General features: G+C 39.5%; 2 long non-coding RNA genes across 2 annotated transcripts in view; one reads left to right on the forward strand and one right to left on the reverse strand.

Moving 5' to 3' along the window:
* The window catches only part of LOC103100410 (uncharacterized), a 61393-nt gene extending 47481 nt beyond the window's left edge, over positions 1 to 13912 (reverse strand). The window contains exons 1-3 of the long non-coding RNA XR_008915292.1: positions 13778 to 13912; positions 12175 to 12353; positions 1 to 6258 (exon numbers count right to left, since the gene is read on the reverse strand). The exon at positions 1 to 6258 is cut by the window's left edge and continues 25063 nt beyond it. This is a non-coding gene — a long non-coding RNA (uncharacterized LOC103100410). The remainder of the gene's footprint in view (positions 6259 to 12174; positions 12354 to 13777) is intronic.
* Positions 13913 to 14221: 309 nt separating this feature from the next.
* Positions 14222 to 24207, forward strand: LOC130456437 (uncharacterized). Its single transcript, XR_008915293.1, has 2 exons — positions 14222 to 14360; positions 23985 to 24207. It is a non-coding gene; the product is annotated as an uncharacterized LOC130456437 (long non-coding RNA).
* Positions 24208 to 26343: the final 2136 nt, after the last annotated feature.

A 26343-nucleotide genomic window follows, 5' to 3' on the forward strand; every position in this document is an offset into this window, starting at 1 on the left:
CAGATTCCTCCTTGATCCAGATGAAATTGAAGCACTCTTTTATAAAGAAATGGAAATATGTTGGCAGATTTAGGAGTACTGACTGAGAAATTTTGATCTTTACACTGAAGATTATTTCTTTGTTGTAATAGAATAAGAAGAGGAGGTCTTTACTTGAGTTATAGAACCAACACTAGGAAAATTAAGCTGTTCATAATATTGCTGTCCTGTTCTTACTGGAGCTATTGGGAACGTCAGGTGCAATTTGGTGCCTGCCATAGTAGACAGTGTTTCTTTTCACCTGATTATTTTTTCAGGTTTTTTCCCATGAGAAATAACTCAAGGAATGTTACAAAAAAAAAAGACCTCTTTTTTCATTTTCCTTGGGCTTGAGTTAATAGTATGCCCTCAAGTAACAAAATACCAAGTTCTACATAGTGACTCTACTTTTTTTGTTTGATAAATAAGAACAAATAGTTCCTAGGTTTTCTTCTGTTTATAGTTTCCAATTTGGATGCTTTTAAATAAAATTATTAATCAATTTTCCTTCTATTCCAAAGACCTATAGGAGTAAGAATTCAAATAATACTTTTTTTCTCCGAAACATGGCCACTTTTTCCTGAGCTATTGATTAATTCCTCCCCTATTCTTCTAACCATGTTCTAGGTATCATTTACATAGTTGTAGACAACCATGCTCATTTTACTTTTTTTATTTCAAAATTAATATACTTTCTAGCCACAATGTGAAATGAAACTGAAGGCTCTACAACTGAACAATTCTGGACAGTCAGTTGTTATTGTCTCTATTCTTATGGCTTCTGCTAATCAATAAAGAAGAAAAAAGCAAACTGTTGTCTAAATAATATTCTAATTCCCAGTATATTGACCTATTTATTTGTATGTCAGTGAACATGTAAAAGGTAACAAAGGAACCCTCTTCTAGTTTTACATTTTGATGCCTTTTCATTCATGGGGTTCTCATTAACTTTGATTTTTGCTCAGGTCTCCAGTTGCTTCTTTGTTTTACTACAAGGCAAGTTAATGGTGGAACTTACATAAGAGAGGTCAATCATACTCCTCCTACCTGAATCAAGACTAGAAATAGAAATAGAAATCACCCAGTAACCTTTCAGATGAGAATGACTGACAAATTTCTGACCAGATACTGACTATAATCTTGTAAAGGAAAAAAGAATGAAGAAGAATTTGTTGTCTGTGTATTTCCAAAGAACAATCTAGATTTCAAAGAGTAAACAAAGAAACATGACACCTTTCTCCCTATGTGTTGAGACTCTGGTGGATTTTTCTAAAACTTCGTCAGTTCAATGAATGCAATAAGCAAGTGAAGGAAAAGAACATTTTGATGAAGCCTTTCTTTTTGATAGTAACTCAATACTATTTTATAAGAATATGTGAATGTCAGGAATTTTGAGAATTCCTAGAAGATTTTTAGTAAACTTATATAAAGAAAATAGGTCTGAAATAAAAATATTTTCACTGTTTATAGTAATATATAAGTAAAAAGAATCTAAACTGAACAATTTTCAAGACCAATCCCCCCTCCCCCCAAGAGTAGATATTGACCCATGTCTCTCTCTATTGATCTTAGAGTTTGGGCTCTACAGTTTCACTCTTTTTACATTCGTTGCCTGACAGGGTCACCCTTTGGGTTGTTATTGCTTGTGTTTTTCTTTGCTACAAGGCATGTTCAAGGTGGATTTCCAGTGGGGACGACCATACCTGCTCTTTCTACCTTTTTATAGGTGCTGTCAATATACTTTGTAGTAAAGAATTGGAAACAACCCGGGTGCCTTCCCCTAGAGGAATGGGTGAGTAAATCATGTCCTCACGTACGAACGTAACATATTATTGTACAATAATAAAAGGAGAAATATTAGGAAATGAAGAAATATTTAAAGACTTCTTTGATCTTATGAATAAAGTAAGCTCAATTAGGAGCACAATATATACAATGACTACTATAATCTAAATGGAAAACAAAAACCAAACACTAAAAAGAAGCTAACCTCTGGCTAATTATAATGACCAGTCTTGGTTGTAGAGAGCACTTAATGCATTGTGCCTCCCCTCCTTGAGAAGAGAGGTTTGGATCTATAGCTACACAGTGTTGCTTACACTGTCAGCCAGGATGACCTTGGAGTTGCTAATGCCTAACTGTTTTCCCCTGCTACAAGGCAAATTCAGTGTGGAATTGAAATGGTTCTGATCATACCTGTTATACCTAATGACATGAACTATATATTTTTGACCAAAAAAAAAAAAAGGAAAATAAACCAAGTGCTCTTCAATCAGGGAATGACTGAATAAATTGTTTTCCAGTACCCATGTAATGGAGTATTATTATGTCATAAAAAAGAAAAAATTTGAGAAATTCAGAAAAATACGGGAAGATCTATATAAACTGATATAATCAAGTAAGTATATTCAAGAGAAGAGTATATAGATATATAGATATATACAATAAATGAAAATAATGAAAAAAGGAACCCAAATTCTTGTTGGTTCCAAGGACCAGATAATGAAATATGCCTTCTTCCCTTGACTGAGAGTTGGGCAACTATGGGTATAACCTATTGTATTTCCTGTCTGAGTTACTAAATTAGTGACTATTGCTTGTTTTTCTTTATTACAATGAATTATTTAATGCTGAAATAGAACAAGATTGACTGTTCCTGCTTCTTTTACCTTGATGTAGGTGTTGTGACTATTCCTAATGTGATAGCTGTGAATTTGATGCATTCCCTGGATGAAAGAAACTATGAAAATAAGTTGCAATACTATTGGTGCATGCAACAAAACCCATATATAATGCTGGTGTAGTAAATGATGGATAGGCTATAACCAGCACTATAATGGGGGAAAGGCACCAAGCTATTATGTAAGTTCTGTACTAATCATATTCTACCAGATTTTTGCCTACAGCCAGTGTCAGGAGACATGGTTTGGCTTGCAATTTTTGAAATAATTAACTCTTCCATAATGGGATCTGTCCTTATTGTGGTTATAAGATTGCTTTTCAGGGTCAGGAGAAGGCCCTTTTCTAGGTAGGAGAATTTCTTGCTCCTCCCTCTTCTTCTTTGCTAATCATACCCCCAGACCAAGAAATCTTGCTGCCTTTGCAGCCACCTGGAAAGTCACACATGCCAGTGTCACAATGTTCCCAAAGAGGGGCAAAAATCAAGTCTCTAATTGCAGAGGCTTGGTTATGGTTGCCTTGGGCCACATTCTAGCCAGTGCTTTCTCAAGCACAGCCAACAAACAAATTGGAAAGTCCTTCCAAAAAGGAGCTCAATCGGGGGAGTGAGCAAAGAGGAGGAGGGAAGGGGGAGAAAGTAAGATCTCCAGCTGTCAGCTCTCAGACTGCAACAAGCGTGGTGCTGTTGGAGAAATTTTTTTGTCCCCCTTCAAAATGATCCCCTTCCCTCATGCTAGGGTCCAAGAGAAGCCTTTGGCCAATGGACTTTCCTTTTTATGATGGCCCAGCTCTGTCCTTCACAACTCTTGAATGCTGTGACAATTACAAGATTCTCTATAACATCTCCCTTATAAACTCTGTGACTCTCAGGACAGTGTCCTATGCAGAACCATAGCTCTACTGGCTGAGGAGCATCTTACAGATCTCCCCACAGCAACTCTCTAAAGACCCACTTCTAAGTTGTAGAGGGGTCGCAACATTTATAGGGAGTACCCACAATATTCTTAAAGTGTTTAAGTAAAGACTCAGAATTGGGAAGGATTTTCAAAGTGAGCTAATCCATCTTCCCACTCTATGACATCATTGTTGGGGGGAAGAGAAGCTTCTCTGAGCCTCTGTTGGAACTTTACAGTGTCAGGAAGCTCACTCTCTTATAAAGCCCATTGATCTATTGTGGGAAAGCTCTGATTGTTAGGAAAATTGCTCCTAGTACTAGGTTACAATTTCCCCACTGTGACTTCCACCCAATGGTACACACTCATTTGGCGTAGTCTTCCCACAACTATTTTCCCTTTGTTGAACATGCCTCTCTTGCTACCAAGGAAGGACTGAATCCCAAAGGGGAATACAGTTCAGCAATGTTGAAGATTCCAAAGACTGAGATGTTTGTGAGCTTCTCTAAGGTCCAGAAGGAAACATTTTCCTTTTAGGACTTTAACCAAAGAAATAATAACCCAGCCTAACAAATAATAATAATAATAAGTACCAACCCAAGAGAACTGTGTGCCTAGCCCAATGCTAGGTCTCATTTACCCTGGGAGCTACAAAGACATATAAAGCACGTTCCCGGCCCTCAACACAAACTTGAGCTCACCATTAGGCTAGGGAGCCCAGGCTCACACATAAGTTAAGCTGAGTAACAATACAAGACAACAATAGAAGAACACTCACTGGACAGTATATGATGTGAGTGCCAACTAAACAATACAGTACAGACAAGTGCTTTTTGAGTTCAGAAGAGGGAGAGGAGACCCCCCCCCCAGATTGTGTGGGTCAGGGAAGGCTTCATGGAGGATGTAGGGCTTGAGCTAAGCCTTTGAAAGATGACAGGGTTCAAGTCTGATCTCCTCTGTAAAGCTCAGCTCAAGTGACTCTCTTCAGAGGTCTCACTGTGGTGTGGAGAAGATGACTTGGGATCCTTGAAGTCTGTGCCCCGGGGTGGGGTGGGGGTGAGGGAAATGGGTAGGATAAGTAAATCCCCTTGGCAAGTCTCCAAGGATGGGCCGAGGACAGACTGATGTTTGAGGACCAGCCAAGCTAAGTTCAAAAAGCCTCAGGGCCAAGTAGACCTCATGGTGATGGAAGCTTTTGAAAACAGTATCTCTCAAAGAACGTCGGTTTAGGCTTAGCCACAGAGAGGGTTTACAACCTGTGTCAGTGGAAGGAGTTCCCACACCAGTAAAATGACAGATCCTTGAAGCGTTGAATCATTTGAAGGGTGGGAGATAGGGTTGGAAAAGACAATATGGGACTGGAATGTGGCCACCAGCCTAATGAACCTGTATCTGATCCTATTAAGAATAGGGACTCGCTGAAAAATCTTTCAATAGGGAAGTGACATAATGAATGAAATCAGTAGTCTAGTGACAACTCTGGCATAATCCCTCCCTCTCCCTGAGCGACCAACTCTTCCAACCAACAGGCTTCACTCAGCCATCCTAAGAGGGAGTTTAGCCTACAGTGTCTGTGGCCCCAGAGCCCCTCCAGGAGCATACCTGGAGCCACCCAGAGCCCATGCTCCGTTAGGCACAATGGTTTCCAGGAGCCAATGCTCCATTAAGCACAATAGTTTCTAGGAGCCAATGCCCCATTAAGTACAATGGTTTCCAGGAGCCAATGCTCCATTGAGGAAAATGGTCTTGGGCCAAAAGAATAGGGTGTGGCTCCCTGGAGAGATCACATTGCTCCATGGTTCTGATTATTTTTATCGCCCAGCAGCTGCTTGAGCCCAGAGTAATAGTTTACACCAAAGTGACAAAATGATCTGTTTGTGTCAGTTATTACCTAGGCTGAAGCTGTTCTTCTTTAGAAATGCCAGGAAATAATCAAATGCTTTCTACCCAGGTACATGCATTATTTGCAAGGATGCTGGGATGCTTACTTCTACAATAAAGCTAATTAATAGTGAACCAGGAGGTCAGGCCAGTTTGCCCTCAAGGCCTCAGTTTTACCAGCTGCAAATTTACCGAATAGGACCAGAGTATCACTAAGGTCCCTTCAAAAGAGCCTTGGAATTGAAATCAGAAGACTGAGTTCAAATCCCAGCTTTGCCACCTTTGTGATTTGGGGCAAGTACTTCCCAAGATGGTTTCTCCATCTATTAAATGAGGGGGATGGACTGGACAGTCTCTAAGAACTACAGAATAACTCTTCAACTCTGAGGTTTTATGACCCAATTCCAGGCCATATTTTCCTGAGGGGTTACAGAAATCATCCCTCAACTTGTCAGTGTAAAAATCCCCTCTAAGTTTCTTGCCGGATTTTAGGGAGGCATCCCCAAATCCTCCTTATATTTCTTGTCCTCCTTTTGATCTTCTCTCAAGACCCCAGATGAGATAAGGCTAGATACTAGGCACTGATTAATGCAAAGAGGGGGCTGTTACTGCAGAACATTTGACCGACCTTTGTAACCATCTTCGAAGAATGTTCTTCCAGTCCAGCTTCCTTTTCCGCTTCCTCTTCCTCTTCCGCTTCTTCCTTCTCTTCTTCTTGCTCTTCCTTTTATGCATCCCGGTCGACGATCGATCTGTTCTCTCTTACATGGGTGATTTGCTTCTGATCCTAAAAGGAAAAGAATGAAATCATCAAAGCAAAGTCTAAGTGTGCTTTTCTTGTGCTGCCTGGGAGAGAGGCATGACTTTTACTTTTTACTAGGTAATGATTTATCCAATAATTTTTTAAGCCATCATCCTTCATTAGAAAAAGAACAGACTGGAAGAAAAACAAACATTTCTATCTTGCAGTAACAGCAACCTCACAGACAAGGGTTTTGGAATGTTCAGTTCAATGTTCATTTTCATGAACACAGCTAGGCACATTTATGATCTTCAAGGGAAAGAGAGAGAATTGGTGAAGAGGACTAAAAACACAGGAGAGTTTATGCTAGAGCTGGATCTTTACTTTTCTGACATCTGCAAAGGCAGACCTTTCCATCCTCAATATAAAAAAGGGAGGGTGAGGGTTCAGGGATGGCCATGTGGACCTAGGTCCCATTACAAGTTGGAGGCAGTCCATTATGCCCTTCTGGGAAGAAGTCCCTCTTGCTGGAAAGAGGAGGTGTTTTCTTTCCCTGATATGAGATTGCTCTTACCCTTCTAAATGGTTCTCACCAGTCAAGCCAAGGGCACCTCACAGGTGAACTCACTTTCATGTTACAAGCAAATAAAATCTTTAATAGTAGAAGCAGGAGGATTTAGTTTTTAAATGAATATTTAAAAAATAGAATCTGGTTTTAGATGTGTGAATCAAGTTGACAAAGTGGGAAGGGGGCACAGAATTTTGGAAACATTTTCTCCAAAATGTTAATAAAAAATCAGCATCTTATTGTTCAGATACATGACTCCTAAAGATTTCAGGATTCAGTTCCACATACCCTGGGGATGAGGCACACTGAAAACCATGTTTAAAAGTGTTATCCATTAGGTATATTAATTTAGAGGAAGGGGCTACCCTTGAAAACCACACTGGGGTACATATTATTCCCAGAGCATGAGTTCTTGGGCCTATCAGAGCCAGTCCCACTGCTCTCTGTTCCCACTATCATTTTATAGGATGGTTTGTCAAAAAGACACTTGAGTGGTTTATGTATAAGCTCTGTAGCTTCTTCTTCTTCTTTTAAATTTATGTTTCTTAAAAATCAGCGCTTGTCCATATATGGTCAATAACAAGAATAAGCCAGGTTCAGACTATTACTTTCGATTGTACTGAATTATTTTCAATTGTACACCCTGGAAGAGGAATTCTTGGCTTTTCTAACATGTAAATGCTAGTTACAGAATGTAGGGCTTTTTTTTTTTTAAAACCCTTACCTTCTGTCTTGGATTGGTTCCAAGTCAGAAGAGTGGTAAGGGCTAGACAATGGGGGTTAAGTGACTTGCCCAGGGTCACACAGCTAGGAAGTGTCTGAGGCCAGATTTGAACCTAGGACCTCCCATCTCTGGGCCTGGCTCTCAATCCTCTGAACTACTTAGCTACCCCCTAGAATGTAAGGTTTTAAAGCTAGAAATTTCAGAGGTCAGCTTATCTATGTCCTCTTTTTACAACTTGGGAAACTGAGCCCAGAGACAGAAAGTAGTTTGCCAAATGTCAAATAACTGCCTAAACTAGTAAATAGGTCAGCTTACTCTAAAGTCCTCTGTTCTTTTCATCATAAACCATACTAGCTCTCTTCCCATCTCAAGGGACAGAATTCTAATTGAAGTTCTTTCTTCTTTTCAGAAATGAAATCAATTAAATTTTTTGACTTAAAAAAAATAAATACATGGTTCCAAAGTGGGCAAGGGAAATGTTAGAAGAATTAAGGATTTTTTTTAGCATATTTTCTTTACCAACATGAAAATGTCATCTTTTCCCTTTTGTGTTCCCTTTCTCCACCCCAATTCTTGAAGAAGTTTATAATTTTACAAGGAAGTTAATATATCGCCTTTAAAAATTTCTTAAAAAACAAGTTAAGCAATTCTTGTATGTGTTACAAGCCACATCTTCAGTGCTTTGCCAATGTCTCTTAGTGCCCCCCAGAGCCATAACAAAAACACTTCCACTAGGGGCCAGCTTCATAAAATACGAGTTGTGCCAGTTGTAGAAAATGCACTTTCAGATCAATATTTAAAGATACATTAGGCTAGGTGAGAAGACTGAGATGGTGAATCTTTTGAAGGAGGAGGTGGAACATAAAAGGAACTTACCTGGGGTATAACAGCTAGGGGGAGTAAGTGGGTACCTTCTGGGAACTTCCTAGTTTAATGGGTTGTGCTTACAGTTAACTAAATGGTCAACTCAATCATATCTATGCTGCTGAAGGAGTATGAATGCTAACAGTGCCCTCAAAATGTCACCTCTATAAAGAAAAGCTTAGGTTACCCCATCCTAATTATGACTCTGAAACCCATTTTCCTTTTCAAACACCCTTTATTTTCCTTTTTTAAATAAAATCGAGATGTTAGGGATTGTCTTAAGTTGCTTGTTGACTACAAGAAAGGACTTGAAGATGCCCTTAGATTAAAAAAAGCTTTCCTACCTTCACTGAATAAATAGGCTTTCAGGATCAGGACATCTCAGGGTTTCACTTTGAGGTCATATACAATAGTGAAAAAAGCCCTGGATTTGCTTCATTTTTGTTTTTGTATCCTATGTCCAGCCTAGTGCCTGGTACAGCATGCCTCAGTTTAATATATGCTTGTTGACTGATTGATTGTTGGAGCCCAAAGACCTGGATTAGAATTCTACTTTAGTTAAGTCACTCTCTCAGCCTCAGAAAAGAGGAAATTGGACTTGAACCATAAGGGTCTCTTTCTGTACTATGACGGGGTATAGGAAACGATCAAAGAAGAATGAAAATGTTCTAAGAAGAAGTTCATTTTAAACTTCCACTATAGCAAAGAGAGAATTAAGGCCAATTTATTCTGGAATAATCAGAGTATAGAACTGCTCCCACCGACAGGGGATACCAATAAAGTGCCAGGTGACTTCAAACTGTGAAGTCCGCTGTGCCCCATTTCTTAAAACTTATTATAGTCTTTTGTCTGCAAAGCCTAGTTTGCACTGATGAGGAAAAGAGAAACACTAGCATCTGAAAAGGATGAAAGAGTCCAAGACTGGAGAATCAGTGGAACCAGGTTCTAATTCCCACCCTATCACTGATTCAGCAGCTAGATGTCTTAGTGGATAGAGTGCCTGGCTTGAAGTCAGGAAGACTCATCTTCCTAAATTCAAATCCAGCCTTAGACACTTTCTCGCTGTGTGACCCTAAGCAAATCACATAATCATATTTGCCTCAGTTTCCTCATCTGTAAAATGAGCTATAAAAGGAAATGATAAACCACTCACTGATATCTTTACCAAGAAAACCTCAAATAGGGTCACAAAGAGTCTGACAGGACTTAAAAAACAGCTGAACATCTGACACCCCTAATTTGCTATGTGCCATTGGATAAGTCTTCCACTCTGGGCCTCAGTTCCCCCAAATTGTAAAAGAAAAGGTTGGATTATGCCATTTCTAAGTTCTCTTTGGGCTCCAGCATTCTATGACTCTGTGATTCTGAATTTGCCTCTCAACACATTTGCCCTGGACCTTCTACACAGGGTTGGTCTGAAGAGCAATTGTTATCATGGTGTCCAAAGTGCTTTGTAAATACTCCTGATCCACACTTACAAAGTGCTTTGAAGTTTACAGTGTGTCTAGAGTTGTACAAATGTAAGATGTATTATTGTTCTTGTAAAATATTGCAAAGGCAAGTAAGTGCCCACCTACCTCAAAAACCTTGATCATAAAATGGCAAATTTGTGACCTACCCCTCTTGGGATTAGATAGCTTTAGTTCTCCTTCACACACACACACCTGCCCCCACCTCTCCTCCTGGTTATGTCTGGGTAAGGGGAGAGTTGGAAGGACATAGTCTTCTGTTTGGACAAGACATGTTCCCCTCAGTTAGGTTTATTGCCCACAAAAGAGTTATAGATTGGCCCTGGCCAAAATAATGTATCCCTTTCTGTCAGTTAGCTCACAACCCCAGGCAGAGTAGGAGTAGTTTCAATATATGGGGCATTGTGTGCAGAACTGGTACTTCTTTACAAGTAGCTAGTCTCCTGTACAGTTGTGTACTCCCACTTCTGTCAATATTCACCTCAACCCCTCCAGGAAGTCTCTGGAAGAATGGAAGGACAGAGTGGAAAAGACTATGACTTCTTTGAGAATAAGGATTATAGGGGGAGATGTTGGGGTTCTTTGTATTCCTAGCACTTAGAACAATGCTTGGAACATAACAGGTGCTTAATAAATTCTTGTTGACTTGCATTGACTTTAAGGGAGAGGAGAATAAGGAGCCATTAAGGAAATGAAAAATTTGGTTGGGCAAAATCCTTCCTTTTAAAGAAAGAAAAAAAGAAAAAAAGAAAAACAAGTGGAACAGATATCCTATTCCTTGCTTCTATTCCCTTGGGTACATATATCAGAATATTCACAATGGGATGGGTTAGGGCAAAGATTCTTAATACATGTACCCCTAGAAGGTATAAAAAAACTTGTCAAGGGAATATGAAGAGTATTTGGGAAATAATTCTATTATCCTAATGAAATTAATCATATCTATTATTTAATTGTTTTCTTATGTGCATATGAGTTATAACCTCTAGTATTTAATTCTTTTTCATGTTGAATAGGGGGTTCAGGAAAGTTTGCCAAAAGCCAAAAGTGTATCCAAGTGAAAAATGTTGAGAACCCCTTATATATACGAGGAGAGATGGAAGAATGATCCGTGATCCTTGGGTTACATGACGCCAAAGGAGCTTTGGGGCTGACTGGATCCTTGGGAACCTTTTATATTGAAGGCACCTTTGGTGCTTGGGGGCCAGAGGGTCCAGGGCGTGGTCTGCCAACTGAGTTGGGTATTGGCTCTTTGGACTAATTCTTGGCTCTAAGCCCTGAGAGTGGGGTGGGTGAACTGGTTCATATTTCCACAGCGCTTTAAGATTTACAAAGCACTTTTCTCATTATCATTCAATGAGGTAGATAGAAATAAGGGATTATTATCCTAATTTTACATAGGAAGAAACAAAGACTCGGAGAAATGCCCAGAGTCAAACAGCTAGTCAGTGCCAGGATTCAAACTTGAATCTTTCCCGAAATCTGAATCTAGCACTCTTAAACATTATGCTAAAAAAAAAAAAATCCTTATATTTCTTTCTGGATTGTCCAATCAAGTAGCTCAGGATAGGAAAGAAAAAGGAAATTTGAGATAGACTGACTAGAGCTGTGTCCCTCATGAAATTGAGCATGGTGGATGAGGTGTGGAGTGAGAAATCCTTCCAATGGCCAAAATACCTACCCCACCATCCTGTTCTGGATACCTGAAATTCCACAATTAAGGATCCAGTTGACCGAAGAAATTGTCTTGGTTAAAATGCAAATTAAGCCTTTGCCAGACCTAATTCATCATTAACAACTTAGTGTGGATTAGTTTAAAATACTCTTTTCTGAAGATATAGTTGGTTGAAAACTTTACCCTGCTCAAATAAGATACTAGACAGGTTAGTTTTGATAAAGGAGATTGTGATCATCTAGATCTAGAATATGGTTAAGATAAGAGGGCACCAATGAAAAATCTAAGCTAACTTGCCAATGGCCATGCCTTACTTGGCGATACTCTCAGATCTGGCCAAAGGGAGAAGTGTTACCTCTGAGTCCCTTGGGTCCCAAGAATAGACTTGGCAGTTCAAAGATGGCAAGAGCTGGGGCGGGGGGGGGGGGGGGGGGAGGAGGTAAGAGGGAGGGAGGGAGAGGGGAGAGATTTGATTTGGAACAAACTCAGGGAGTCAAAGTATACTCTTTGTTCAGTACTACTACTTTGCCCACATTTCTAGTAGAACTATGTTCAAAATGGGGAACCCTACAGCAGGCATCCAGAACCCCAAAATCACCACTTCTTTCTCAGCGTATCCTGATTTTTGCTCTGAAAGCCAAAGAGGCTAGTTGTAGCTCACCTGAACTGCTGAGCTAGGTGGGACAGATGGTTCCACGCAGTTTCAATGCTCATTTTCAGAGCAGCCGCTCTAATTTTATCTGCCAACGTGGATGATTTACTCTGCCAACATATACGATTTTCTGTGTCAAAATAGATGCTTTTCTCCATTCAGGAGACTGAATAGGAGATCTGAAGTTCCTGTAAGGAAGAAGAAAAAAAACCTTTAAAATTCTCAAGATAATAGCCCTTTCTTCTGTCCCTTTACAAATTATTAAAAACATATAGATTCATCATGAATCAAGCCATTTGAACACACAATTGGGAAAATAGTGTCTTCATTTAACATATAGCGTCGCCAAGTGCTAGAGTGCCCCTATCAATCCTTCTCATGAGATAACTCTGTTTCTGGACACTTAAAAAAGATTATTTTATCGATAATATTTCTACAAAACACCAGGATCTGGTATAGTTCTCTAAATGGTGACCTTGGTTTTTTTTTTTTCAAACTTGAACTTCTCTTTGCATTTCACTCCCTAACTCAATGCCAGCCCCCTGATGGAAAAGTTACACATTATTCACATGCTGACCAGAATTCAAGGGCTCCAGTTATCTACCCTACAGAGTCAAAGTGCAAGACTTTTTTTTTTTTCCCAAAGTGTATATTGTATTGACCTGGCTCTGGGAGCTTTCTGACCTTCCTTGTACATTTATTATCCACGTATTGTAACAATTCACACAATCTATCTTGATCATGTAAAAACAGGTAGTTGAATTAAGTCTTTGCGTTGCCCCATACTTCTCTTAATCCTTTCTATTTATGTAATTTTTTCCTCTAAAACGACAGGAACTCAGTACCAGCAAATGAACCCAGACAACAACAGTAGAAACCATGAAAAGGGGAATCCAGAAGACAGAAGTATTTCAAAATAAAATGTATCTCCGTTTTACAGATGGGGAAAACTGAGGGCACTGCCAAACTGATAGACTTGTCTGTCAAATGACTGAGCAACTTCTCTGTTTCTACAAACAGAAAAGAGACAAGTTTCTGTGTGGGCAAAGATTCCTGAATATTACTTTGTAATTCCTAACAAGGTTGGGCATCTGGTCTGGAACATGTTTTTAAACTGTGACACTGCGCTATTGCCCAGGAAATCACAAGAGTTTTCTACAGATGGCAATAAGTGGCTTTGTTAAGAATCCTTGCTCTACAGTAATATACGGCGCAAATTTTACATAGAAGAATAAGCCTCACATCCTCTTCTTGCTAAAAGTTCTATTGTATTTTTTTAACCCAAATTTAAGAGACTGCACTTTATGAGAGCTAAAAGGCCTGGCTTCTAATTCTATTGGAGATTTTATTTTTTTAGCCACTCCAAACTCACTGAAATAAGTATTTACTTTGGATCGGATTTGGTGGGTTCATCTTGGAACCCACCCAAGAGTTTAGTTAAAGTAATTAAAAAGACCTTGTTACAAGTATGTCTCTCCAGTAAAGCTCAGTACCTGTCCCCCAACCTTTAAAACAATGGGATTATAAACTCCCCAAGGGCAGGGACCCTGCCTCCTCCTTCCCTTCCTATCTTCCCCCACAGCGCCTAGCACGCCAAGAGCCCCGTACATACTTATTGACGAATTGACAGCGTTTCAAATGCATAGCACATTAGTTTCGCGAAGTTCCCGGAGTGTCCCACGAAGTCCAAACTCGCCGGGGAAGCGAGGGGAAATTCGGCCGTCGTCCAGATGTTCCGCTGTAGAATGCGCTGCAGCCGAGTCACGGCACTCTCTGCAGCCAGAGGGTCTCTGCAGAGATGAAACAGGAGACTTTGGAAGAGTCAGGGGCTGGTGTTCGCCCCGTGAAATAACTCATCCATCCTCGCGTCTCTGCAGACGCAGGAGTTGCTCCTGATCTCAGCAGTGGTGACTCTGCTCTGAGCGCAGCCCCTTTTAAATGTTGGGTCCTGACTCACCTTCCCTCTTTCCTCCCACAATGCCCAATGAGAGATTGTTAACAAGAAGAGATCCCAGGGTCTGTTTTCGGAGCAGATGGAAGCCTGCCAAACACGGAGGAGAGACTCGGCTTGCCTCCCAGCTCCACACAAGCTCACTGTCCCGGCAGAGCCAAACACCAAGAGCAAACTCCGGCATCCTCCCTCCTCCAAACTCCTCGAACTTCCAGCCCTAGTTTCGCAGCAAAATGGACCCCAGGTGAGTTCTCCAGTCCCCACAGCAGCAACAAGTCAGCCCCTTAGAGGCCAACTTCTCTATTCAAAGCCTGCTGGGGAAATGTCTGAGGCTCCCTTTGCTGAGAGGCCTGTCTGGCTGGGGGAAAAAAGGGGGGGATCCTTTTTTAAAAATTTTAACTTACGTTTTATTGCTGATTAAAGGAGAGCTTATTAGCAGAGATTGCTTGCAGAAGAAAAACAAAGCCCTATTGCAGTCACCAGCTATCTGCCCAAAGATGCTGAAGGAACCTCCTGTCATTAGTCTCATATAGAGACCCCCACACATAACAGAGGGTATATGTTGCCTTAAAAGGTATGTAGTTGAATACACTGGAAAAAGCACCTCAATATAAGGAGCATAGGACCAAATATCAGGAGATATGAGTTCCTGCCACTAAAAACCTTGTATGATTTCCTACTTTGCCCCTAAAACTCACTGTCCCTTGGAGAATCACTTCCCTTCTCTTGTCCTCAGTTCATTCTGCAAAATGAGATCAGACTAGATGATCTCTATGGTTCTTTCCAGTTTTCTGACATATATAATTCAAAGACTTCATTCCTCTCAGCCTCAGTTTCCTCACCTGTCAAATAGGAATCATAAGTCTTGCTGCACAGTTTTTGGGAGGATCAAAAGAAATGTTAAATGAGAAAGTGCTTTACAAAACACTTTGCACTATGACCTACAGAGGTGTCACAACAATCATTTCTAAGCATTTTTAAAGTAAAAGGATGACCCTTAACAAACATCTGATCCAGCTGGGAGCTTCCTAACTCTTAAGTTCCTTCATGGTTTTATGCCCTGATGGTGGAGGACCAGAGATGAAGGACAACTTTATCTTTCATAAAATCTTAGCAACTGAAACTATGGAAAGATTATTACCCAGTACTGCTTTCCTTCCCCTTTGAGAAAGGACGCTCCCTTGGGGCTGCAGCTGCAGTGGGGTGTTTCCCAACCTTTTTCAATCAGAGCTCCACCTGTGAACATGCTGGGACACACCATGCCCCTACCCACCTGTCCCAACGTGTCCATCCTTCACCATTCTTGACACCTGTCTATCCACACTTCCCACTACTTGCACATATAAGGCTATCCTCAATCCTCTCCTCAAAATAGCTGCTACCATCCTTCCATCCCCACCACTCCCTAACCGTAAAAAAGTTGACAGATGGAAGTAAGGACACAAACCTTACCCAACCTTTAAGGGCCAGCAAAATCCCACTTGTTCTATGAAACCTTCCCTGACCACTCTAACCTGTTCTGATTTCTCAGTATAGAATACCCATCTATAGCATTTAGAATCTCTGTCACACAGCAGAACTCTTAATTATGTTCTGTCCGTATTGCTCTATGTTGTTTGAGGATACAAGTCCTATCCCTACAATTAAACTCAGTGATCCTTAAGGACATTGAGTATGTCTTATTTCTGTCTCCCCAAGTACAGGCTAGTGCAGTGCTTGATGCACAGTGGGTATCCCCTTCAAAAAAAAAAATCAAAATCCAACTATTGGATTGATTCTTTAGAATAAACCAGAGCGTCCTGGTGCCCTCTTTTATCTCTTTTTCAGGTTCTATCCTTAACCTAAAATGAAGTAAGCTTTTCAGATTAATTCCTTCTCACACAAGATAGGTGAGGCGGGGACCTGGAGGACTGAAGAAGTGTTGAAATAGAAGGGTGGGGTGGGTGACAAATTACTAAAAACAAATTTATGCACTTTCCATAATGTCCATAATTTAAGTATTGCTACAGTTTCAGGACTAGAAAAAGTGCAGGACTTGCCATTTTGCATTTTATAGAAGGTATCTGATTTGAAAGAAATTTTTGGAGAGCAGTAGTAACACTGGCATTGTCGGGGTTCCGAGGGAACTGTGTTGAGAATTCCCGCTTTATCCCAGACTGAGGGCATGGTCACACTTGGATCAGCTCCTCTCGATACCCCTAGAACCTACTAGATCAACCATCCTCAAAAGCTGGGGTTCTTAATCTTTTTGTGTATCATGAACCCTTTTGACAGCCTGGTGAAACCTATAGACAACCCCCCTTTTCAAAAAACTTACAAATTAATAAATGACTACAAATGAATAAAATAGATAGTATTACAAAGGATACCAATTATGATTAATTGTGATTAACAACATATTTTTAAAACAAGTTCTACGACCCTGCCCTAAGGAAAATATTGCCTCTGATAATATACGGAGTGCCACCAGAGTGCTGGGCTGGCTATAAGAGACTTAGATATGTGGGTCCAAAATTAATCCTCAAAAGATTACATGTTTAACGTATTAGTTTTATTAAGTTCCCCTGAGCCATATTTCTACCTTTACAGCCCACCTAGTTCCTGTTAATGAAGCCTGTAGGACTAGCAATCAGGCAAAGTCAGGTCGGGAAATGCCTACCTTATTAATAGAAATTTTCTTTTTGCTTTGATTGAATGATAACTCCCTAAGTCTAAGAACTGGCCCTTAGATTTAATGAAAAAAGGTTAACACCCATTACTCCAGTGAGGTCCCCAAGAGCAGCATGAAATAAGTGCCCTCTCTATCTCTGAACATCTTATACTGACTGTCCGGCTGTGTGGTCTGCTCTAGTCTCTCCATAGAGGCAGGGTTCCCAATGCCAGAGAAACCGGCTAGTATGTTTGTCCTTGGGAAGAGTGAGAAAAGGAGCAGAAAAACCCAAAGAAGCTTAGTTTTCTTGCCCCTTCAATAGAAAAGCATTGGAAGGGTGGTGTCGGGAATCCACATATCAGCCGACCTAGCAAGTTCTAACTTTGGCCATGATTTTCAAAGACTAAAGGTTCCCCGTCTTGCATAAAGAGCATGAAGAAGAGTCAGAAATAAGATAATTTTTTAAAGTACTTAAATACAAAAGTACAAATATAGGGTCATGAATATGGAATCAGCTTATTTGAATGAACTGAATGATTGATTATAGATGCTTTGATTTCCTGTATATGAATTTACGTGAAGATTGAAAAAATTCAGGGAATCCTGTTTAAATCTTTTTGGGGCCTGATTTTTAAAAAAACTTAAATCATTTAAAAAAAGTGACTTAGCCCAAAATTTTAGGTTTTAAACTCTAAGTGTAGATTTTGTAAATATCCCATACATTTTCTATTAAAAAATTTAAAAATCATACCTACAGTACTTTAGTACCTGACTTGTATATTTATGTGACTATTGTTAGAAGTGACTAATTGGGTTTGATTAGCTTCATCATTAATATTCTGTCCATAATTTAACATGCTTCAATAAAATACCCTAAAGCAGTATAATGATTAGATTTCAGGAATATGTGTTTTGCAATTAAGTTGCTCTTGATTTTGATATGCAGATTAAGAAATGGTGGTCTCATTTAAAAAAAAAAACTGCCCTTATTAACTCAGCAGTATACTCTGAAGATTAGGTAAGAAATCCAAGATTTTCTCTTTGTATATGCTAGTTAAAATGTATTTCAATCAAGCGTATGTGGGCAAATCAGATTTGATTAGTTTAAGTTCACAGTCATTCTATCTAAATGAATAATGTGTCACCTAACATTGCAAAAATTTGATTAATAGTTTATCAGTTAATTAAAAACGAGGTTTAATTTTTCTTTTTTAGGAAAATGCAAGGTAGATATTCCTTGTGTTCATCATAAATGCAAATTATTTCAGCTCGAATCTATTGTTCCTTGTTCCCTTCTAAGCCAACTAGCAAGAAAAATAGAGCTCTTCGAATTATCTCTTGCGGGGAGTAGTAAAACTTTGTTTGCTTCCACATATGGTTGCCACTTGTCCCAGGCTTAGAAAAGATTTTCATTGTGGGCTGAGTCTGAGTCCGAGCAACCTCAACTTTTTCTCGGAGCTTTTCCCCGTCTCCGTCTCAGTCCCACAGCTCCTTCTGTCTCCTCTCCTTTTCCTCTTGCCATCAGCTTCTTTTTTTTCATCAAACTATTCTGTGTGCCTACTTCTATCGCAACACTCTCACCCTTCACCAGTTCATGGAATCAACTTTACTAGTCACCTCTTAGAAATAGCAAAGAAGTCACACCGTGACCCACTCACGTACCCACATTATATATATACACACTTCTATGTATATGTATGTGTATATAACATGCACAATTTAGAGGCTGAATTTTTGATATCCGGTCTCAAAAGACAGCTCATGAAATCTTCCCAGGTCTTGGTTTTTTTCATTTGGCAAATGAGTTTAGCCATTCCCTTCCAGCTTTAAATCTATACTCTTATCTGGGCTATTTCTAAAACCATCTAACTGGGTCAACCAGTACCAGTCATTTAATGTCTTCTAAGAGACTTAAGTAAATCGTATTGCCTGAGCACAAATGTGATATCCTTGTAGTTACTGGTTGTTGATTTGCACATGATTCAAGGGATCTATCTATAGGCAAATATATTTGACTCTTTTAATGAGATTATCTGAAATGAACAGTTAACATTTATTTTTACTCAAGTCTTTTGTATTTAAGGCTCTGAAATCTGTGCTCAGGGAAGGGAGATACCAAAAAAAAACAAAAACAAAAACAACAATAACAACAACAACAAAAACAAAAAAACCCAAACCAAAAAAAAAACAAAACCAAAATAACAAAAATCCCATCAGAATGAGTCACCAGTCCTCATGACAGAATGTAGCCTCCTTGAAGTCAGAGATTGTTTCATTTTTTAAATTTTATATAGTCAGCACAGTGTCTGGCACATAGTAGGAGCTAAATAAATATTTATGAAATTCAAGTTAATTAAATTAGGGTAGTTTGGACATGAATATGAATAATTATAATAAAAAACACTTTATGGTGTCATAAAAAGAGGAAGAAAAAGTTATGGATGAGGATTCAAGGATGGGAAAAAACACTGGGGTGGGGTAGAAATAATTGTTTAAATATCTTAGCTTCCTTCCATCCATCCTCTGTGTCATTTTTCCATTAATTAGGTTAATTAGATGAAGCATCTTAGAACAACATAGAGTTGTGATTTTTAGAGTCCTTTAGATGAGGGAGGTCATTTAATGAGCAGTAAAAAAGTCCTGCCCACTAGGGTGTTGTGCAGGGAGAGGCTGGATCCCAGGGTAATTGCTGAAGGGACAGACAGCAGAGCCCAGTAACAAAAGAGAATGTCCTTCTTCCATTGAAGAGCTGGTCTCAATAAATATTAAATGAATTTAATTTAAAATAAAGGAGTTGATAGCCTGATTTCCCCCCTTGGAGTCAGGGAGGAGGCTACAAAAATCTAGATCCAGGGAAGTGGAAGCTATTCTTCTGACCAACTGGGAGTCTCTTCCTGACCCCAATAGCTCAGTCTTTTGATGTTGCTTCCAAGACAGTCCCCCCAAAACGGACTTAAGCCTCTCTACACATACCTTTTCTCCCTTCTCCCACTACCCTACCCACACCTTCCAGGCCTTCCTTCTTGTCAGATCTGGGCAGAATCAATAGAATACTCCCCTTCCCACTTCGAGCATGAAGTTGCTCCTTTCTACTTAGTAAAATCCATCCTTCAATGCCCACTTTGTCATGCACCTGCCAGAAAATATGCCCTGATTTGTGATACCATAAATTTAGATCTGGAAAGAGCCTTTCAGAAATTGCAAAGTCCCATCCCCTTATCTTAACAATTGCAGAAATTGAGACGGAGAAGTTTAGCAACTTGACCAGGCTCACCCAGCTAGTAAGTATCTGAAGCACGATTTAACCCCACTTCTTCCTGGTTTCAAGTCCAGTGCCTTATCCATAAATGGCCCACCACCTTTCCAGTCCACCTTAATTTCTTATAATCAGTATCCCATAACCTAGGGTCATAGCCTGTCCTCTATTGTTCCCTAATTGCTTTTGGGAGATTCTTGTGCCTTAGGGAAACATTAGGAGAGCAGGTCTCTTCTATTCCTGCTGCAGGGATTGAGCCCTCAGTGGGGGATCAGAAAAAAAAAAAAAACCTTGTCGTCTTAACTTGAATTTATTCTTAAAAGTCTCTCTACCCCCAGCCTCCATGCAAACTGATTTTCCTGCTGGGGAAGAGTCGGGGAAGAGAAGGGAGAGCGAGAAAGAATAGGAGAATAAATCTCAGAGTAAAATAAATCACTTGTTCTAAAATTATTTGTAAAAACATATTCAAGGATAAATCTTCAACTGGCTATGAGATAAAAAATGTCCGTGTAGTTTTGTTTTGTTTGGGTCCTAATCTGTAATTTCATCAATTTAGGCAACTCATCTGTAACTTAGGGTTTTAGAGAGTCGCCTGGGTCACTGAGAGTTTAAAGACGAGTATGTTTCAGATGCAGGACTTGCCGACTCCAAGATTGCTCTCTTCAGGGTCAATGGCCAAAGAGTATCATTTTTAAAAGTCATCAAAACTTCAGCAAAAGCTTTTGCCCACCACCACCTCCTCCCCAAACAAAAACATTCCACAGCAGATTAGGGACACCATTGTGCCACCTTTTTGAATTCAGATCTTCCAAGCTAATACGTCTTTTTCTTTTCTCCCAGAGATTGTAAATCCATTTTAAAAAAAATGTGGAAAAATTGACCCAAAGCCACAGAAAAGAATTTCTAAAATTTCTGATGTTATTAGTTGAATTTCTGATGTTATTAGTTGAATTTCTGATGACATTTCTATAAAGATTTCAGAGTAAGATCCATTGCTTTGAGGAGATTACAGAATAGATAAATTGTATGGATTTTTAAAAAAAAAAATCGAATTTAACCATGATATTCAAAAGGAACCATTCCTGGTCTCACTTTGACAATGGTTTTTCTAAACTGTACAGAAGCCAAATTTCTGAGTGCTCAGCGGCATCTGGTTATAATAAAGCCTTTATCCAGCATCTAGAATTCAGGCATACACCACTAAATTTGCAGGATGTATCTGGCCTGGGAGAGAAGTGCAGCTACATAAATGAATAGATAAACTCCTATCTATTTTATCTTTGGAGGTAGACAGGACAGAGGATAAACTGTATCCCTGCAGCGTCACAGATCAGTCAGCACCTGATCAAAGATGAGTCCACTTAAATAAGGGTCGTATTTTCAAAGGAGGGCCAAATTTCACTGTGAGATGTGACTATATAGGAGTGTATGAAGAAGTCATGTGTGAGCATCCAAGGGCAGAATTAGCATCTATGTTTGTAGCTCACACTGTCAAACTCTGCAGAAGTATTCTGAATTGGGTCTGGTACTCTCTTCCTCCTGTGCCTAGCAGCTCTCTCAAGACCCAAGTGTGATCTGTGTGAGGTGCACCCAGTAGGCAATTAATAAATGCTTGTCTAGCAGAATGTTGAATTTAGGCATGAATTCTGCTGGAATGGAGAAGGGGCAGAATGAGGATTTAGAGAAGAGAACAGAGCTTGAAATGTTGTCTTTTGGAGCTCATGGCTGAACAAGCCACGAAGCTGTCAGGATTGACACTTAAGATGAAAGCATCAGACTGAATACATTTCATTTTGTTCAGCTACATTTCTGATGCCAGACATTTTTCCTTTTCCATGGAATTGCTTGGCTATTTTGGCACCCAAGATGTGATCAACTAAGTCTCCACAAACTATTTCATGTGTCAATAATAATAATAGCTAGAATTTATAAAGAATTCTAAGATTTACAAAGCACTTTCCATGGTATCTCATCTGATCCTTGTGTCGACAATCCAAAACAATTTAGTAGGTACCTACTGTGTGCCAGCAGAGATTTTATTCATTCTCATAGCTTCAGTTATTACCTCTAAGAAAATGAATCTCCCTGTCTTAACAATAGATCCCTTTTCCAAGCTCCAGTTCTACATTTCCAAATGTCTACACAATCTACAAACATTTATTATCATATGCCTGGTATGGTTCAAGGTTCTAGCTATAAAAAGACAAAAATTAAGCAATCCTTTTCTTCAGGAACTTACATTGTTTTGGAGGAGACAAAGTACACATAAAAATATAAACAAAATTTATATAAAATAATTTCTGGGTAAATTTTACAGGAAGCTACTAACAGTTGAAAGGAATAGGAGAGGTGTTCCTGTAGAAGGTAGTTCTTAAGAAGAATTTTCTGTCTCTCTCCACTCCAATTCCAAACCCATTTCCATTAAGAATACCATCATTATTATAGTTCCCCAGGTCCAAAGACTTATAGTCATTCATCTTCCAAACTTTCAGTTTCTTGATCCCTTAGAGCTAACTTGTCACAGTGGTCTGTCAGTTCTTGCTTTGAAACACCTCTTGGATTTGACTTCTTTTTCTCTATTTCTATCATCACTGCCATAATTCAAGTGCCCATTCCTTTCTATCTATCTTTTTAACAGTAGCGTCTTAGTTAGTTATCCTGACTCGGCTTTCTCCCCATTTCTCTATATCCTGAATGTTTCTTTCTGATTAGACTTTCTTCTAAAGGAAATTTCTCCCCCTTTACTCCCTGACTCTGGAAGTTCTAATGGTTGCTTGCTGCCTATTGCCTTAATGAAAGGGCCATCCAAATTTGGCTTGGCTTGGCTTCCTTACCCACTTCAGAGGGTGCACCCTCCACTTCAGTCAGACTAATCATTCAATATTCTTTGTTTATTCTCAGAACCAGAGTCTTAGAATCTTGGAGGGAAAAGGGGATCAGTTGTACCAACTTCCCATCCCTTGTAGTAGAGAAAAGAACATTGGCCTTGGAATCAGAAGGCTTGGCTTCAAGTCCAAATCCTAACATTTATTATCTAGATGACCCTGGGCAAATCACTTAATATCTCTGGTCCTAATTATCCATATCTGTAAAGTTAGAGGATTGAAAGAGAAGGTTTAGAATTCTATGAGCCTATGTGGGAATCTTACCTGAGTACTTTTATTTATATCATCATCTCATTCTATTCCCTCCATTTTAGGAATTCTCTCCTCCTGCTACCTTCCCTGTCCAAAGCTTTTCAAGGTTCCTCTTCCATGTTCAAATAGTATGTGTTTAAAAACAAATACATTGATTGATTACTCCAGTTCACATTGGTGTGTCCTTTGGAATTGGTATCACACAGTTGAGCCTTAGATTGTTCTATAATTATTTTTTGTGTAGGGTGGATGATTTGCTTCTCCTAGACTGTATCTGACACAGGCTGCTGGACAGATAAATACTAAGCCTGTAGTCAGGAAGATTAGCACTAAATCCATCCTCAGGCACTTAGTATGTGTGACCCTGGCCATGTCCCTTAAATGCTATTTGCTTCAGTTTACTGTAAAATGGAAATAATAATAATAATAATAGAAGATATCTCACAGGTTATCGTGAGGATCAAGTAAGATAATATCTATAAAGCACGTAGCATAGTGCTTGGTACATGCTGGATAAATGCTTATTCTCTTCTCCTTCTTCCTCTTCCCTTTCCCTTATTTTCCCCTTATCATTTAACATAAGTCTAGGCTAGATAAAAGTTCATTTTTTTATTAAAATGCTTAAATTGGGGAAAATAATAGGGAGATAATTGGGCTATGCCCCTATGAGGTACCTACCACTTGGAGATGCCAGAACTCTAGTAAGAAAGGCCCCATATCCTATGCCTGATTCCTAGGTCGATTCACCCTTGAACTATTATTGACATTTGCATGTTCTCTATAGCTCTTTTAGGGTGCTCATTAGTACTAAATTCTTTTGTGCAGTCCAGAAGAGAAGAGAAGAGAAGAGAAGAGAAGAGAAGAGAAGAGAAGAGAAGAGAAGAGAAGAGAAGAGAAGAGCTTATTTTTAATTCAATACTTAACCTCCTTTGAGAAATCTTAAGGACAAAAACCTACTGTTAATAGGAGAAATATGAGCCTGAAACAACTAATAAAGTTGATGTCAGTCCAGTCGTAAATTGCCAGAGATTTGCTGGATTTCAGAAAATGGAGTCCCTGGTCCTTCCTTGGCCACATTTTCCAAAGGAAAAGCACAGAATTCAGTCAGTCTTCACAGGATGCATTGGGTTCAGCTTATTGAAGCCTTTTGTGCTGTTTATGGACCATTTCTGCATGTAAAACAGGAAATTAGAGTACTAAAAATGACTAACGGGCCAAATTAGCCTGTTTTCATCCTCATAGAATCCCCCCAAGGCCAAATTAACTGTGACCCAAGGGGTCACCTCAGGAGCCAGGGAGCCGCCTTGGAGCCAGGCTGGAGGAAAGGGGGCCCTCCCACCTCCCAGGACTAGGAACCCAGGCTCTGTTTCCTCTGAAAACACAGAAGGATGGGTAACCCCCACTCCTCCCATGGAAGCTCACTCAGGGATACTCCACCCAGTGCACAAACACAGTGAATGCCCACAGCTTTGTCTTAAACCCTTCCATCAACTATATTCAACTTCATTCAGTAGGCATTTATTTTTTCCTATTATATACAGGACCCATCCTGGGCCCATTCTGAGTCTCCAGGCATCCAGAAAATGGGGGCATGGGGATATGGTACAGGACAGCAATGCAATGACCTTTGGGGAAGAGGTGATAGTAGAGATGGGAGCATCTGTATAGCCTCCTCCTCCTCCACCCTTCTCCCAGCAAATTCAGAGATAACAATTATCATAGCAACTCCCATTTATACGGCATCATACAGTTCAAAGCAGATAGTACAGGTATTATTACTGACATTTCCAAATAAGGGAAACTGAGACTCAGAGAAATGAAGTAATTGTCAACATTCACACAATTGTAATCCTTGAAGCTAAAATGGAAAGCTTGGACTGCTTATTGATGAACTACCTATTCATTACTTCTCTCCCAATTCTACCCATACCCCATTGATAGGGAAACCCTAATATAAACTTTTTGAGGGCCAGAGACCAATTTATGTTTTATCTTTGTATCTGTAGGACCTAGCTCATAGTGAACATTTGTTGAAACTATGAAAATTAAAAATCACCTAAATGAGAGGAAATTGTTTTATAACAAAGGAATTCTTTCATTTTGCAAAAGATTCCTTTAGGAATTCCTTTAAGTGCTTTTTTATCATGCCTTAAATACTTGAGAGCCTAGAAAACCCTAAAATGGATGTGTGGAACTGTAGATCTTGGGAGAAAACTCAAGTCAGTCTGGTCTGTCAGGCTCTAGTACTGAATCTACTAGCCATACACCAGGTAACCTCCCTCGAGCCTTGGTTTCTTTATCTGTATACTTACAATAATAACCTGTCCTACTCACCTCCCAGGTTTACTGTGAGGATCAAGTGAGACAAAGAAGCACCTATACAGTTACGGCTGGAAGAGGCTTTAGATATTGAATCCAACCCTTCACTAGGTTTCCTCATTCACAAATGAGGAAATGGAATGCAAATGAATTTCCAAGGTTATGGTCACAATTAATTGTTATTAAGTAGGCTTCAACTTGTAGCACTACTTCAATTTGGCAGAGCTCTTCAGGGAAACTAGTCCCTTTGTTGTTATTTTGCATCTTTTCTCAGCCTCTGTCTCTCATTCTCCATTTCTTCCTTTCTCTCTTGTGCTCTTGTTTTCATTTTCTCTCCCTTCCCTCCTCCCTCCCCTGCCTCTCAACATACCTATTTCTCAATAACCACCTCCTTGGGTGGAATAATATCTCACTGGTGAGCACAAGAAGGTTGACATCTGTGGTAATATTTATTTTCTAGAGTGAGCGGAGTACCAATAACTCACCAATGGTACCTCTTCTAATGAGTAAAGACAAATACCATAACAGGGATCAGCTACAATGCACCCAACAGAGCAAAAAATATGCAAAAATAACATAAAAATTCACTTTGCATTAGTGGGACATATATATCACCCCCAGATTAAGGAAATTGGAATTTTTTCTTTATGAGACTGGGGTGACATCTGTCATGATAGTACTGATGCAAGGGAATAATAAGGACAGACCTTCTGAAGGGAAATAAATCCCAGTTCTTCAGTAAATCCAGGAATGAATCTTAGAGAGCTGATCTAGGCAATCTGAATCATTGTTTCACAGAGTAATAGACTGTTCCCAGCCTCAGAGATCTTCTAATCCAATCTTTTAATTTTACTGATGAGAAAAA

Source organism: Monodelphis domestica, chromosome 1, assembly GCF_027887165.1.
Source record: "Monodelphis domestica isolate mMonDom1 chromosome 1, mMonDom1.pri, whole genome shotgun sequence".
Classification (NCBI taxonomy): Eukaryota; Metazoa; Chordata; class Mammalia; order Didelphimorphia; family Didelphidae; genus Monodelphis; species Monodelphis domestica.